The 15,960-nt window shown below is 39.1% G+C and overlaps 1 pseudogene across 1 annotated transcript; it reads left to right on the forward strand.

The window, feature by feature from the left end:
- Window positions 1–12,545: 12,545 nt before the first annotated feature.
- On the forward strand, window positions 12,546–13,323 carry LOC308422380 (small ribosomal subunit protein eS1-like; annotated as a pseudogene). The gene has a single exon. The product of its transcript is annotated as a small ribosomal subunit protein eS1-like (transcript).
- The last annotated feature ends 2,637 nt before the right edge of the window (window positions 13,324–15,960 follow it).

Genomic DNA, 15,960 nt, shown 5'->3' on the forward strand with positions numbered 1-15,960 from the left:
AACTGGATCTGATGCTCCAAGTTTATAAAACAAATTAGGTTTGTGTTAGCCTTTGCTGTTACGATGGCGGAGCCAGCTCTGTGGCTCACTTCCTTTTCTTTCTAACCTTTCAGAAACAAAAAAATTTTTATTAAAAAACAAGCAAACAACAAACCCTGACAAGTTACACAATTGTTCTGCTGCCCAACACTAGGTCTCTTGGGAAGAAGTACCCTCAATTGAGGAATTGTCTCCAGCAAATTGGTCTGAATTTTCTGAATTAATAACTATTGTCGAAGGGCCCAACCCACTGTGGGTGTGCCACCTCTAGCCTGATGTTCCTGAATGTATAAGAAACACACTGAAAAGCCATGAAAAGCAAACCAGTTAGTGAGTTCCTCCATGGTCATCGCTTCAGTTCCTGCCTACAGGTTCCTGCATTGAAGTCCTGCCTTGACTTCTTTGCTGATAAAATCTAGTTTGGCCTATATAATAAACCCTTTCCTTCACAGCTGGCTTTTGGCCATTATCCTTGTCATGGGCAACAGAAAACAAGGACACACTCTACTCCATGTATTTATTCGATTTGTCCCTTTTCTCAAAGTCATCTCTTCTGTGAAGTTGCCCCAGAAACATTCCATGTGCTTGTCTTGACTAGACTCTATACAGGCCAAAGAGATGGAAAGAAAACCATTTGGATCCTTTGCTCTGTGTTTTTGGATCCACTTGTGATGAGAACAGAAGACAGAAGGAAGCAGCCAGATAAGGTAGCATTCCCAAAGTAGCAGTTCCTGGAAGGGCCAAGTTCCAAGAAGTTGCCCAAGGCCAGGAAGTGAAGAAGGAAGTTCTGTCTGCCACTGCTTCTTTTCTCTCCTAAATGAGATAAGAGGTGTAAGATGAGTGGACTGGAACCAAGAGGAGGCAGCAAGACACCTGGGTGGTCCAACTGGAATGGCCAGTTCTCTCTCTGCAGTTGACCATAGTTTTTGCCATTAATCTTTTACAAAGCCCCCAGACCAGAGGATAGATTTCTAGAAGACACAGATTTTATGGGAAGGTTAAAAATACCAGGTCTGAACTGTAGGGAGCTGCGCTGTGCTTCGCTCCAAAGATGGCGCCGACCTCCACCCTCTGCCTTCCCATGGCGAGCGCTCCCTGTGATAAACAACTCCTTATTTGGACGCACTTGCCTGGCTCCTTAACTTCCCCATGGTTACAGCCTATCTGCATTGCCCACATGGCCGCTTATGGTTTGCCAGTCTAGAGTATTTAGCCTGCTCCCTTCCCTCTCCCGGGAGCGGAGACAAAGGCAGAAACAGAAGCAGAAGCTTGTTCAAGGATCCTGAATAAACTGCTCGAAGAAGATCTTCCCCAGGTCGTGTCTTTTTTACTGGTCGAGGTGGGGCGCAACATGAACAAGAACAACTTGAACATGACAATGAATGGAACCCCCAAAGAGCAAGGGCCAGGGAAGCCATGACCAAGTGCTCTAATAGATGTGTAATCCCATTTAGCTTGTACCTGAGCTGAGGTGCTAGGTTAGTTCATTTGATATACTGGGTTAAACTTGTTTTGACCTACTTACCTGCAAAACCACATTCTCCTGGGCATGGCAGCACATGCCTTTAATGCTAACCCCAAGGAAGTAGAGGCAGGTAGATAGCCAATGAGCTGAAAGCTAACCTGCTCTAAGTAGTCAAACTCTGCTTGGAAAAAAAACAAACAAACAAAGTAGGGCAGTTACGATACACACCTTTAATCTTAGTACTCTGCAGGCAGAGGAAGGAGGATCTCTATGAGTTCAAGGCCAGCCTGCTCTATGAATCAAGTTTCCAGACAGTTGGGGTTACATAGAAAAGCCCTGCCTTGATAAACCAAAAACCAAACCAACCAAACAAAAACAAAACTATTAACAAAACAGCATCGCTCTTTAAAGATTAGGCAAGTTTCACCCTTGTGCTACTCAGAAGCACATCTAAGGCTACTGTGTCTGATAATATAACTGTCCTCATTATTTTAACCTGACTTCAGGAGAAAGAGCCTGTGGACTAGAAATGCAGACAAACATTGTGATGGTTACATACCGAGAATGTGGCAAAACACAAGTGAACAGGTCTAAGAGGGAAACCTAATGGTAGAGTAACTTGTAGGAGACTACTTGAGATTATGAAGACAGTTAAGCATCCTGACAGGCAGACAAATAGGGAAAGAGGCCATCGGTAAATGTCAAGATGACAAACAATCTTGGATCCTTCATCCAGAACAAAGGTGCTGAGAAAGGGTTGCCATAACTCCAAAGGTCTGAGGATTTGGAGACCTGCCATGGCTGTGAACACACCGACATGTTCATATTCATAATACTCAGTGTGTCCTCTGCAAAGGTTCCTAAATAGAACATCTTCACACTAAAAAGTTAATATAAAAAGCCAGGTAGTGATGGTGTACATCTTTAATTCCAGCACTCAGGAGGCAGAGGCAGGCATATCACTGAGTTTGAGGCCAACCTGGTTGACAGAGTGAGTTCCAGGGCAGCCATGGCTACACAGAGAAACACTGTCTTAAACACACACACACACACACACACACACCCACACACACACACACACACTCCTCTTGTTTAAAGAGAATTTCTAAGGCTTTTAACAGTCTGTAGGTTTACGTGACCAAGTATATCTTAGGATACATTTGAGGCATGGATGAAGAAGGGATAAGTTTTATCCAGAGAAGTTCCTGTTCTCTTTCAGTACGGCTGGGTGGGCCTCTATTCAACCTGAGAAGTCATTTTTTTTCCATTTTGAGAAGATTATTAGCACATGTCAGAAGATATTTATACCTTTGACATAATTCTCTCAATAATTCCCCCTATGCTGAGCCCTCAGAGAAACCTTGTAAGCCCTAAACCTGCCACATACCCTCACCAGCTGACTGGGGAGGGAACACCTAGGACCTGTTGATCTCCTTAGCAGATAGGGAGGTGAACTGTGCTATCTGGTTCTCTCTGGCCCAGTGATAGCCAAGAGATCCAGGTGACTGCCATCAAGACTCGTGACCTGCCCACAGATGGTTGAGACCCTGGAACAGTCTTGCAAGTGCACTTCCAAATGAGCCCACAGAAGCTTGGCCACACACCCAGCTCTCCCACCACAGCAAGTAGTGGATTGCCAAACATACCAGAAAAACAAGACTTAGACTTGAAATAAAATTCATGATGATGATGGAGATCTTTGAGAAGCATATAAATAAACATTTACAGGAGAAATCACTCAAAGAACCACAGGAAAACACAACCAAACAGATAAAGGAATTAAAAACATAAATAGAAACAATTAAGAAAACACAAAAAGAGACAACCATGGAGATGGAGAACCAAAAAAAAAAAAAAAAAAAAGGCAGGAGTCACAGATACAAGCATCAGTAACAGGCTACAAGAGATGGAAAAGAGGATCTTAGGGACAGAAGACAACATAGACAACATAGACAAAACGTCAGAGAAGATGCAAAAACCGAAAAGCTCCTAACCCAAAATGTTCAGGAGATCCAGGACACAATGAGAAGACCAAACCTAAGGGTAATTGGTGTTCAAGAATATCAACTAAAAGGCACAGTAAATATCTTCAACAAAATCATAGAATGAAACTTCTCTGCCATAAACGAGATGACCATGAATATACAGGAAGCCTACAGAACTCCAAATAGATTGGACCAAAAAAGAAACTCCTCAAAACACCGAATATTAGAAACAAAGAAAGAATCCTAAAAGCTGTAAGGAAAAAAAAGGGCAAATAACATATGAAAGCAAACCAAACAGAATTACACCAGACTTCTCAACAGAGACTAAAAAAGCTACAAAATTCTAGACAGATGTCATACAGACCCAAAGAGAACACAAATGCCAGCCCAGGTTACTATATCCAGCAAAACTCCCAATCACCATAGATGGAGAAACCAAGATATTCCAGGACAAAACCAAATTTACACAATATCTGTCCACAAATCCAGCCCTACAATGGATGATAAATGGAAAAATCCAACATAAGGAAGGAAACCACACCCAAGAACAAGCAAAAAAAAAAAAAAAAAAATCATGCAAGGAAACCAAAAGAAGAAAAGCACACAAACATAAATCTACCTCTAACAACAAAAATAACAGGAAACAACAGTCACTGTTTCATAATTTCTCCTAGCATCAGTGGTCTTAATTCCCCAATAAAAAGACATAGACTATCAGACTGGATACAGAAACAGGATCCAGCATTTTGCTGCATAAAGGAAACTTATCTCAGAGACAAAGACAGAAACTACCTCAGGGTAAAAGGCTGGGAATAAAACCTTCCAAGCAAATGGGCCCAGGAAACAAGTTGGAGTAGCTATTCTGATATCAAATAAAATAGATTTTCAAACAAAAGTTATCAAAAAAGATAAGGAAGTACACTTTTTACTTATTACAGGAAAAATCTATCAAAAGAAACTCGATCTTGAACATCTATGCTCTGAATATAAGGGCAACAGCATTTATAAAAGAAATCCTACTAAAGTTCAAAGCATATAATGCACCAAACACAATAATAGTGGGAGACTTTAACACCTCACTCTCATCAATGGACAGATCATGGAGACAGAAACTGAACAGAGACACAGTGAAACTAGCAGAGGTTCCAATTGGAATTAACAGACATCTATGAAAAGAATATACTTTCTTATCAGCACCTCATGGTACCTTCTCCAAAACTGACTATATAGTCAGTCATAAAATAAGCCTCAATAGATATAAGAAGATTGAAATACTCCCATAGAAACAGAAGGAACACTACCCAACTCGTTCTTCAAATTCACAATTATGCTCATACCTAAACCACACAAAGACACTACAAAAGAAGGAGAACTTTAGACCAATTTCTCTCTTGAACATCAATGCAAAAATACTCAATAAAGTTCTTGAATCCAAGAACACATCAAAACAATCATCCACCATGACCAATTAGGCTTTATCCTGGGGATGCAGGGATGGTTCAAAATACAGAATCCATCAATGGAATCCACCATATAAACAAACTCAAAAAAAAAAAAAAAAAAAAAAAAAAAAAAAAAAAAAAAAACCCACATGATTCTCTCACTAGATGGTGAGAAAGTACTCAACAAAATTCAACACCCTTTCATGATAAAAGTCTTGGGAAGATCAGAAATCCAAGGCCCATATTAAATGCAGTAAAAGCAATATACAGCAAATCAGTAGCCAACATCAAACTAAATGAAGAGAAGCTTGAAGCAATCCCATTAAAATCAGAGAATAGAAAAGACTGCCCACTGTCCCTCTACCTATTCAATAAAGTACTGGAAGTTCCGGCCTGAAAATAAGACAACAAAAAGAAATCAAAGGGATTCACATTAGAAAGGAAGAAGTCAAAATATCACTATTTGCAGATGATATGATACTATACTTAAGTGACCCCAAAAATTTTACCAGAGAACTTTTACAACTAATAAACAACTTTAGCAATGTGGCTGGCTATAAAATTAACTCAAAGATATCAACTGCCTTTCTCTATGCAGTGCATAAACAGGCTGAGGAAGAAATTTGAGAATCGACACTCTTCACAATAGTCACAAAAACTATAAAATACCTTGGGAATGACCCTAACCAAGCAAGTGAAGAATCTGTTTGACAAAAACTTCAAGACGCTGAAGAAGGAAATTGAAGAAGATCTCAGAAGATGGAAAGATTTCCCATGCTTATGGATTAGCAGGACCAACATTGTAAAAATGGCCATTTTGCCAAAAGTAATCTAGAGATTGAGTGTAATCCGCATTAAAATTCCAACTCAATTCTCATAGAGTTTGAAAAATCAATTTGCAAATTCATCTGGAATTCCAAAAAACCTAGAATAGTGAAATCTATTCTCAAGAATAAAAACACTCCTGGAGGATTCACCATCCCTGATCTCAAGCTATATTACAAAGCAATTATGATAAAATCTGCATGGTATTGGTACAGAGATAGGCAGGTAGATCAATGGAACAGAATTGATGTTTATACAAAGCTCAAGTCCATGTGAATCGAAGATCTCCACATAAAATCACATATACTGAAACTATTAAAAAAGAAAGTGGGGAAGAGCTTAGAATACATAGGTACAGAGGAAAAATTCCCGAGCAAAACACCAGTGACTTGTGCTCTAAGATCAAGAATCGGCAAATGGGACCTCATAAAATTGCAAAGCTTCTGTAAGACTAAGGACACTATTAAGAAGACAAAATGGTAACCTACAGATTGGGAAAGGCTCTTTACCAATTATATATCTGATAGAGGGCTAGTATCCAATATATACAAAGAACTCAGGAAGCTAGACTATAGAGTATCAAATAATTCTACTAAAAAATTGGGTACAGAGGTAAACAAAAATCCTCAGCTGAGGAAGATCGAATGGCTCGGAAGCACATAAAGAAATACTCAACACCCCTAATTATCAGAGAAATGCAAGTCAAAACAACCATGAGGTTCCACCTCACACCAGTTAGAATGGTGGGGTTGTAAGCTGGTACAACCACTCTGGAAATCAGTCTGGCAGTTCCTCAGAAAATTGGACATAGTACTATCTGCAAACCCAGTTATTGCACTTCTGGGCATATACCCCAAAGATGCTCCAACATATAATAAGAACACATGCTCCACCATGTTCATAGCAGCCTTATTTATAATAGCCAGAAGCTGGAAAGAACCAAGATGTCTATCAACAGAGGAATGGATACAGAAAGTGTGGTACATTTACATAGTGAAATATTACTCAGCAATTATAAAGAATGACTTCATGAAATTTGTAGGAAAATGGATGGAACTAGAGACTATCATCGTGAGTGAGGTAACCCAGTCACAAAAGACCACACATGGCATGCACTCACTGATCAGCAAATTCTAGCCCCAGAAAGCTCTGAATACCCAATACCCAAGAAACAATTCACTGACATTATGAAGCTTAAAAAGAAGGAAGGCCAAATGAGAATGCTTCAGTCCTTCTTAGAAAAAAACAAAACTCTCATGGATTTTTGAGAACAAAACAAGGATTCAAGAAAAGATCCCTCAGAAGCCGCCTCACCTGGGGATCCACAACATATGCATTCACCAAATCCAAGCACTATAACTGATCCTAAAAAGTACTTACTGGTAGGAACCAGACAGAGACGCCCCCTCAGGGACTATGCTAGATTCATAGAGATATAGCTGAGCATGCTTGCAGCTAACCATGGGTCTGAGCATGGGGATTCCAATGAGGTTGCTAAAGAAAGGACCCAAGGAGCTGAAAGAGGTTGCAACCTCATGGGAAGATACCATTATCAACCATCCAAACCCTCCAAAGCTTCCGTGGACTAAAACACCAACCTTTATTCACACATTAAGAGACCTACTGATCCAGTTGCATATGTGGCTGAAGATAGCAGTGTCTGGCATCAATGTGAGAAGAGGTTATTGTTCCAGAGAGGGAACGTTTGTTTGCCCAGTGTAGGGCAATGACAAGGCAATCAGGTGAGAGGAGGTTCAGAAGGGAGTGCATGATTTTAAGAACAACTAGTTGTAATATACTTCTATTTTTACATCTATCTTATTTTAGTGTTATGACAAATGCAATTCAGACATTGACCTGAAAAATGAACAGCCAAACAAAAAAAAAAAGGGAATTTTAAATTATATTTCTACTACCAGTTAAGCCATAACACTATACTGGCACAAGATGTAAATTTTTAAAATGTATTTCCTTGTAAAACATCTCAGGGGGAGGCTCCAGGGCCTGACACTATTATTGTTGCCTTGGTGCGCTCACAGAAAGTAGCCTAGCATGTGTGTATTCTGAGAGGACCAACAAGCCCCTGACTGAAATGAATGCAGATACTTACACACAAACAATGGACTGAAGTCAGGGACCCCTGTGGTTCAATTAGGGAAAGGCTGGGAGAAACTGAGAAGGAGTGTGACCCCATAGGAAGACCATCTATTGTAACTAACCAAGACCCCTGAGATCTCTCAGACACTGAGCCACAACCAGGCAACACACAGGAGTTAGTATGAGATCCCTGATATATATACAGTAGAAGCCTGCCTGGTCTGGCTTCAGTGAGAGAAAATGTGCCTAACCCTCTAGAGACTTGAGGCCCCAGGTGGTCGAGAGGCCTGGCAGGAGTGTGGGAGGACACCTTCTTAGAGACAGGGGAAAAGGAGGAATGTGGTCAGGAACTGTGGGAGAACAAACCTAGAAGGGGCAATGACTAGACTGTTAAAAATATAAAAGAAATAATAAAATAAAAAAAATATAAGAAATTCTCAAGAGATATTAAACTAAGTGTCAAGTATAGTGTTGCCATGACATCAAATAACATTAGCAAAACCCAATGATTAAATCAGTTTCCTTCAATAGGGTGTCATTATATTCTGAGGGTAGGGAGAACCATGAACAATGTCTAATAGTTGAGTAAGATAGATTAAAGTGTTAAAATGTTCATTTATATGAGACAAATGCATATGTTATATAGTTTGGATTAATGGGCCTTGTTTATGCCTAGGTTTATCAATTCTAAATCTTTGGGACTAGTGAATGGTGTAAATAGTTAGGATAATTTCAATTTTTAAAGTTCTAAATATGCTGATGATTTGGGTACTAACTAGTAAACTACTAGATATCTGTAATGAAGCACTATTGAGTAGAGGCAACTGCTACTGCATAAGCTACCATCAACTGACTGAGAGTGTGAATTCTGTCTATAAGCAACTATCAAGCAAGGTAAAAGTCAGAATCTTCCTTTACTTTATGGTAAGGGGAATGTTAAGCCTGTGAAAAGAGAAAAAATAAGATAATGCAATGTTGGGCCTGAAATTTCTGTAAGTTCAAAGCCAACCTGGTCTACACTGCAGGTTCCATCTGTACCAGAGCTAAACAGTATGATCTTGTGTCAAAAATGCAAACCATCACTACCACTACCACCACCAGAACCATCATCATGATCATCCATACACTAAACTGAAAAATCAAATAATATTTTGTTGAAATGAAAGATTCCCTTTGGGGGGACATAAAAAGTGCTGCTATTCAAAGTTAAGGATATAATTTATAAACTAGAAGAAGTTTAAAATACACATATATAAAATTCTCAAAGAAGATAAAGGAAATTGATTCTTTAACATCAATATTACAAAAGAATAGAATTCTGATCTAAATTATAAAAATAATATATATCTACAAAGCATATATAGGTTGGATAGAAAATTTTCTATTGGTATTTCTTGTTGTTTTGGTTTGTTTTCATTCGGTACATTTTCTAAAAATTCTTATAAAATTTTTTTTATCTCTTTAGTAAAAGAAAGCAATGCTTTAATGTTTTAAAATCAAAACATTTAACGACATATGTAAGAAACCACTTATTAACACATCAATGAAATACTGGTTTGAAATAAAGTCACTGTAACTTTCAAAAGAAAAATGAAAAAGAAAAGAAGGGAGTGCACCTTTGTGAAGGCAAATGGAGGGAGATGGATAATGGAAGCTGGGCAGGGTAAAGGGATAACATCTCAAATATAAATACAGAGTATCCAATAAAAAAAGAGAAAAAAGTTTACTAACTTTTTCTTGTTGGAAATTTAACCATCTATATAATAACTTGTAATGTTTTTGTCTTGTATAAACCAGTTTGTGACCCAGACCTTCTGTGATGGACTTAGGTGTTCTTGTTTTTTTGTCTTTACTGTTTATTTCTGTTTTAGAACAATCCTTTCGTGGAGGAGAAAACCGCCATCTCAATTCCTTTTTTATCTAACAGTGTCTCTCTTTTTCTCTTTAACCATCTTTATCAAGAATATATTTAATATCTACAACTTGGTCTTTTTTTGTTTCTTGATAAAATAACTATGTTCCAATAACTTCCCAGAAAGCTGTATCTGAGGCACAAGCAAAGAAGGTTAACAGTCCTTGAGATGCTTCTGTTCTTCCTTTCTAATGGTGAAGGCAGAATAGCTTATAGAGTGTCATCAGGGAGGTCTGGCTCAAAGCCTTACAAAATTAGCATATGAAAAATAAAATAAGCTGGCAAAAAGGAAGGTTGGAAATTCCTGCCCCCCTAAAACCAATCACAGGCTCTGGCTCAGATGTACCATAGAGTGTGACCATAACTCATTATAACACTAAAATACACATATCTGGATAGATGCTAATGAGACACGTAAGGCACGGTTGTACACAGAACTAGCTGTAACAGAGAGTGAATGTTTTAAAAAGCTGGTGTCACACAAATGAGTCCCAAAGCCTTCACTACCCAAACAAGCCCACATGTCTACAGTAAAAGAACACAAATCTCTGCACTCTGTGCTGTGATGTCTTTGAGCTACTAACCCTTTCGTTTTCTGTATATTTTGCCCCTTTTCAGTGTGTCGATTTCTAAATAAACTGTCCAAGCTCTTGTTAGGAGTAAGCATCTGTTCAAATTCACACATGGAGACACAAGAAAGTTAAACCTTTTGCCCTAGCTGGGCTTTTTTATTGTTGTTGTTGTGATAAAACACTGATCAAAAGCAATTTGGGAAGGAAAGGGCTTATATATCATTATATTTCATTTTATATCACCAAGAGAAGCAAAGGCAGGAAGGAAGGCAAAGGTTGAACAGAAACCAGGGAGGGATACTGCTTACAGGTTTGCTCTGTTATATTTTCTCTATAGCCCAGGGCAGAACCACCTTCAATAGCAATCAAGAAAATGCCCAAAATATAGGACCAAGGGTTAATCTGATGGAGCTAATTCCACAAGGGACATTCTGTCTTCCAGGATGTGCCTAGATTTGTGTCAAGCTAACAAAATGTGCAATTTATCTGGTGGTCCCCATCATTCTCTGATAATGGCTGATGTCAATGTCAAGTGCCTGTAGAGTATAAGACAGTAAATAAAATTAAATAGCTCAACACAAATAAGAAATTTTAGGATCCACCTAAAAAGTCCCAAACAAAGCGTAGTAGAGATTAGACTTGCCAGCAAAGTCAGGAATTGCACTAGGATAAACCGTTATCCCTAGAGAATAAAGCTGGAATTGAGATTCTTTAGTGGAGTATAAAAGGAAAATTTTTTAAAGTTGAGCTTAGAAGCCTATAGACAAAATGGGGGAATCTGTCTCTGGTCTGCCTTCACAGTGCACAGACTCACCAATGATCTTTGTGGGCTCTCCCTGGTTTGCCTTGCTGTCCTCATCTGAGTCTCCAGAGCTGCCCTCTACCTCACCTCATGATCTTTGAAGGGATTCTTTATTTGAACTTTATAAAGTCTTAACCCCACTTCCTTCTAAGATTCTACCTTCAACTTCCACTTTGTCTAAACAGTGGTTCTTTTGTGGACTTTCCTGTCATAATCAGATGTGGCAAGTGACTTCACAACTCAGCCAAGGACAAAGCCCACAGCTCCCAAATTTAGTAATAAGAAACGAGGTTGACACATGTGACACATGGAAATACTGTAAGAAAACCAAGGAAACTGACAGGAAGTGTTAGCCAAGTAGACTGAGAACATTAGTACAATACTGAGCGGAGGCTCTTTCTAGTATTGGCAGTGGTAATGACCAGCAGGACTCTTTGAGCAAGATAGGCTTGTCAGCTTCACCACATAGCACCCAGACCCCTGCAGTGACACTGTAGATTCCCATATACAGCTGGGGCTGGGGTACATGATTCACTGAGTGAACCCTTCCATAACCAAGGTTAGGGATGCAGAAAATTTATCATAATCAAAACAAAGGGAGCAACATTTGTGGGAGAAGAGGAAGGAAGTGTGGGAGGGACAAGTCCAGAAAAAGCAAATGCATGGTTCTGGTTCTTTGTTGTCCTTCCTCTTGCTGTTGGATCCCCAGGAAGAAAGGACCCAGATGTTTCCTTTGCCTACGTTGAATGCAGTAGACAGATCCAGCTCTTCTGGGCTTAAAACAATTTACACCTAATTGCAGCCATCCTCTGGACACATTTCACAAAGTTCAATTGGTCTACCTGGAATCTTGGCTACCAGTTTTTAAGAAATGAGATGAGATAAAAAAATTCATCTGCTGCTGCTCTTGAGCAAAATACATGGGGAAAACTATGAAAAAGAAAACACTAAAATATCGTGTCAATGTGGAACTACATTTCTAGTTTAAAAAAAACAAACAAAAATGGGTTTCTAAATGCATTATTTGTTAATGGAGCCAAAGCAAAACAAATATAGCACTTACTCCATGATGTGAAGCACAAAGATAAACAAACACGAGCAAACAATTCTAACACAGCAACCAATAACTGAATAACATGTGTGTTCAAAGGAAGCAGGTACCATGTGGGAGAAAGGAATGCTTTGCAGAAATAGCAGGCTGCTGAAGGAAGGAGGTGGTGACCCCAAGGTTAAGTAATTTTAAACTAAGTTTAAACAAGTTTCCAGAATGAGTATTTTTCACATATGAACAAGAGAGCATTTATGTTAAGATTATCATGCGTTACATATACTCAGAACCATACTCACCCATGGCGGAATAAGTTCTTTTTAAGAACAAGATTCATGCCTTTTGGCTCTCAGAGTGGCACCATGGCAGTCGGGAAGAACAAGTGCCTGATGAAAGGTGGCAAGAAGGGAGCTAAGAAGAAAGTGGTTGATCCATTTTCTAAGAAAGACTGGTACGATGTGAAAGCTCCAGCAATGTTCAATATTAGGGACATCGGGAAAACACTAGTCACAAGGACTCAAGGAACCAAAATTGCATCTGATGGCCTCAAGGGTCGTGTGTTTGAAGTGTGCCTTGCCTAAAGAATGATGAAGTTGCTTTTAGAAAATTCAAGCTAATTACTGAGGATGTTCAGGGCAAAAACAGTCTGACTAACTGGATCTTACCCAGGACAAAATGTGCTCCGTGGTTAAAAAGTAGCAGACCATAATTGAAGTTCATGTTGATGTCAAAACGACCAATGGGCATTTGCTCCGACTTCTCTGTGTTGGTTTCACTAAAGAACACAACAGCCAGATAAGAAAGACGTCCTATGCGCAGCACCAGCACATCCGACAGATCCGGAAAAAGATGATGGAGATCATGACCGGAGAAGTGAAGACAAATGACTTGAAGGAAGTGGTTAATAAACAGACAGCATTGGGAAAGACATAGAAAAGGCTTGCCAGTCCATTTATCCTCTTCATGATGTCTTTGTTAGAGAAGTAAAGATGTTGAAGAAACCCAAGTTTGAATTGGGAAAACTCATGCAGCTCCATGGTGAAGGCAATAGCTCTGGCAAAGCAACTGGTGATGAGACCGGTGTTAAAGTTGAACGAGCTGATGACTATGAACCACCAGTCCAAGAATTGGTCTAAAGTCCAGATTATTTTTAATGGTGACAAATAAAAAGTCCTATCCGTGATGATAAAAGAAAAGTACAAGATTCACCATCATTAGTACTCACACAATATAAGTCCCTTCCAAACTAGGCATTGCATCTGGTAAAATGGAGTTGCAGTTGTTAATAAGTAGGATCAAGGACTTCTATTAGTATTTGAACAACAAAGAATGGTATAAGTTTATTAAAAATTTGACAATTAGATTTTAATCTACAGATCTTTAAAAACTATTCAAATTTCCCAGTGAAAGGGAATAAAGGGGAATATAGAGAAAACTTTCAAATTACAAGTTTTAATTCATTTTTTCTCATTTACTAAGCCCAACATAGTTGGTTTTGTAAAGTAAAATAAAAACTTTTCTCATGGATATCTGTTATTCAGTTATGTCACAAACTTCAGGGCTACCCACCCGTCACTTTGCCATCTGATAGAAAGGAGAATAGAAGGAAATAATTTCTAAAGTTTCAGATCATGGGCATTAAAAGATTTCCTACACTATTTTTTAGTGTCCCCATTTATCACTATAAATTATATATATATATATATATATACATATATATATGTTATTTTTCTACTCCTATAATAAACTATCATGACCAGAGCAACCTATGGAAGAAACAGTTACTTTTGGCTTATGGTCCCAGACAGATTATAGTCCATTATGGTGGGAAACATGGCAGCCAGTGGAGTAGGAACCTGAGAAACCAGAAGTAGGATGAAGCTATGGACTCTCAAAACCCACCACAGTGTTATGCCTCCTCTAATAAACCCTTACCACCTTCCCAAACATTGCTACCAACTGAGAACTAGGTGGTCAAATGCTTGAACTGATGGGGGAGACAAAAAAACCAGCTAACCAGTCCAGCTCCTCATCCACAAGGTATTTGTCTTGCCACTGATGGCTGAATTGGTATTTCTGGCCAGAACGTTTTTTGATTTCTGGCCAGAAGAGCACACAAGCTAGGACATGAATCAATGTCTCTGGTGGGAACAACTGTGCATTCTTGGCCAAAGATGGGAACTAAAACCAGTTGTTTTTAAAGTCTCTGCTTGCCTGGTTTGCTTCATCTCTGAACTCACCATTATTATCTTCGTTTCTCTGGCAGAATAAAAAAAATTACCCATTTGATGCTGGGATTTCACCACCCACATGTTCACTTCTTTGTTCTATAAAACCTCTTTACATTTCTGAGACCCCTCCTCAAGGTAGAGATTTGAGCTAGAAAATGCTTGATGATTTTCCCCAGGGCACACATCACATAATGTTTGCCTCCCAATCTTTTATGCCATTTGAGTATGGTAACCTCAGACTGCTCTTAAAAATACAACCCATACTGTAGATATTGATGGACATTGGGGGTCAGGAGTACTTCCAAAGGGGTCCCGGGTAATTGTATGCACAAGCAATGAGCTGAGAAGACACATTAGTAGAAGAAACAAAGTTTATAACTTCCAAAGGATGAAGAGGGCCAGAGCAGAGTTGAGTACCCCAAGTGGTCCCACCTTGAAGCGTTGAGATCTTTATGTTACAATAGATGATCATTGAGGTTCATTTGCATAGTGGGAACTTGGGGGCTCTTTTGCACAGTGCAGTCTTTCTTAAACATGCAAGCATCATCTCTCATCAGCATCTTAAATCTTCCCTTAGGGGGTGTATGTTTTAGTTATAAACTGAAGTTCCCAGCAAAGAAAACGTTGTACTCTCATTAAGACTATAGAGAGCTGGAAAGGAACAAATTAGCTTGTGCTCCATCTTAGCTTCTTGTAACTCATCCCAGTGTGTAACCTAATCTTTGTGACTCTTAGGTCCTTTTTTGAAATGTATAAACACACTACCAACTTCCACCAGCCCAAAGACTTAGAGCATATGAGACCTCTAGCAAACACCGGATGTGCTGTAGTTCACCCACCTGATATTGCCAGCAATATATTTGTTTTCAAGTCCATATTGATATTAAGAAATGATTTCATGCCCAGCTACCATTGTGAGTCAGGGGGTTTACTGGAGTTACTTACAGGAATGTAGATGACTTACCAAAAGTCCAGCATGGATGTTGACACATGAAGCCTGAATCCTTGGAGCTTTCTGTAAGATTTACAGACATCAAGGCTGATGGGAGAATATCCTTCCCAGTATTTCTCACTGCTTTTATAATCCAGGGGAGGGGCCTTAAGAATCTTCAAAGTTTCAGCTTTCTGAATATGATCATCTACTTCTTGAGTTTTGTGTGCCTCTCCCATTCTTTCCAAGAGGGGATGATTCTGTTCATAGGTAATCACTAAACAATAATACCCAGTATTCTGCCAGGAGTAGGCAAAGGCTAGGATAAAGCCTGAAGCTAGGTAGGGGAAATTTTTCACCTATTTCTGACAATTAATTAGACTGCCTTGAAAAGAGACTCAAGCCAGATAATGATACCTGATGGTTGTGACCTAGGTGTCTGTCTTAGTTAGGGTTTTATTGCTGTGAAAAGACATCATGACCAATTCAAGTTTTATAAAGAATAACATTTAATTTGGACAGGTTTACAAATTCAGAGGTTCAGTCTAGTATCAAGGCAGAAGCATGGCAGCATCCAGGCAGGTATGGTGCAGGGGGAACTGAGAGTTCTA

Source organism: Micromys minutus (genome assembly GCF_963924665.1).
Source record: "Micromys minutus genome assembly, chromosome: 7".
Classification (NCBI taxonomy): Eukaryota; Metazoa; Chordata; class Mammalia; order Rodentia; family Muridae; genus Micromys; species Micromys minutus.